Consider the following 2278-nt stretch of genomic DNA (forward strand, 5'->3'; position numbering starts at 1 on the left):
CATAATTATAATTACAATCATTCTATAGCATGTGTGTGTATATATATATATATAGAATGCATATATACACATATATATGATAACATATTTTATGAGTAATCCATAGTGAAGAGGAAAAGAAGAGAAAAGGCAAGTAAAACAAAAACACATATTAATAGATATTGCTGCTAACACTTATTGGCCTCATTATATATATACTTTCAATTTGTGTGTGTGGGCATATGCATGTGTATGTATATGTGCATATATACATATGTGCACATAATAAAAAGAAGCAAAGAAAGACACAGAGAAAGAATTTTGAATATCTCTTTCTACATAAATTATGTTCTTATTTTAATGACCACAAATCAATTTTGAATACTTTCTAATTTAATCAATCCTATATTAACAAATACTTTCAGTGTTTGCCAATCTTTACTATTATTATCATATAATAATAAAGACCTTTTTAAAATATTTAAAACTAATTTTGAACTATGAGTTTGCTAAGTCACATATTCTGAATGTTTTTGAGATACTTGACACTTATTGCCAAATTGTTTTCCAGAAATTTTGTAAGAATTCACACTCAGGGAGTACCTGGCTGACTCAGTAGAGCACACAACTTTTGATTTCAGGGTGGTAATTTCAAGCCCCATACTGGGTATAGAGATTACTTAAAAATGAAATCTTTAAAAAAATTTAAAAAACACAAGCACTCACACTCAACTGACAGTGTACTGAAGTGGCCTCACCAACACTGGATATAAGAAAATAATCCCTAAAGATTAAAAATTAAGGGGCACCTGTGTGGCTCAGTGGGTTAAAGCCTCTGTCTTTGGCTCAGGTCATGATCCCAGGGTCCAGGGATCAAGCCCCACATCGGGTTCTCTTCAGCGGGAAGCCTGCTTCCTCCTCTCTCTGCCTGCCTCTCTGTCTACTTGTGATCTCTGTATGTCAAATAAATAAAATAAAATCTTTAAAAAAAATTTAAAATTAAGTAAAATGAAAATAACCAAAGATCTTTAACCTGCTGGGGATTTATTTGGCTGTAAAATATGATGTAGGGATGTGTGTGTGTATATTGTTAGCTAATTATTCTGCCATTTATTGATTAATCCCCTTGGTCATCCTACTGATTTAAAATAAAGATTTAAGATTCATTAACTAAGTAATTATATCTAATTCTCTTTGCTTCTGACCTTTCATGATTTTTGTGTTGACCTATCCATATTCTCTTTTGCTGTTGTTAAACTGTTCTACTAATGGTATGTTTATTAACTTTTTAATCATTGTAAGAGAAAGCTGCTCCCATGTTTGCTATTTCTATTCTAAGTGTGTATCCAAATGATATTTAGACTTACTTTATCAAGCTTTCCATGCTTTCCCAAAGTTAACCTTTGGGTAAAAATGATCTTATACGTGAATATTAATTTAGGAGATATTTTTCTCTAAGTCTTTCTGTTGAAAAACGAAGTATGTTTCTTCACTTTCACCTTTCTTTTAAATTCCATAGAATATGTATGTAGTTTATCTCACAAAGGTCTGGAAAATTTATTGTAGGTCATTGTTTAGAACTTTTTTCCTTGGGGTGCCTTGGTTTTGATTTCAGCTGAGGTCATGATCTCAGGAGATGGAGACCTCCTTCCCTCTCCCTCTGCCCATTCCTTGCTGCTCTCTGTTTCTAAAATAAAAATAAATAAATAAAGCTTTAAAAAATTAAAAATAGAACTTTTTTCTTGTTACCATACGTGGATCTTTATTATCAATTTTATTTTAACATTTGATCATTAATACATAAGGAAGTTTTCTCTATTATTTTCAATCCAGGTTGCAGATGTACAGATTAGTTCTATATATCAGTTTTTATTTAATTCTTTCAGGTTTCCAAAGTAGAAAATCACATCATCAGCAACTAATACTTACTTTTCCTCTTTTAATTTTAAAGGTATGCTTTTTTTTTCAATTTTTTTCCTGAATAATTCTATTAAAAGTTCCAGAAGAATGTTAAAAATAATTGTCATGATGACCAATTTGTCTTCCTCAAAGTTTAGTGGAAATATCTCTAGTGTCCAGCTATTTGATACAGGATTACTTTAGCCTAGAGAAGAACACATTGTGTTAAAAAAAAGTACACAAGTGATTTCATCATGTCATTGCTGTTTTTGCTATTTCCCTTAAATTATTTCAGCTTTGTTTCTGATTTAATTTGCTCCTAGTGTTTGATCACTAAGTATATTAGCAACTTCTCCTTTGTAATATATATTTATTTTTTACCCTTTTATTCTTAGTTAAC

The sequence above is a fragment of the Mustela putorius genome, unplaced genomic scaffold, assembly GCF_011764305.1.
Source record: "Mustela putorius furo isolate JIRA1106 unplaced genomic scaffold, ASM1176430v1.1 tig00003944_pilon_pilon_pilon, whole genome shotgun sequence".
Lineage (NCBI taxonomy): Eukaryota > Metazoa > Chordata > Mammalia > Carnivora > Mustelidae > Mustela > Mustela putorius.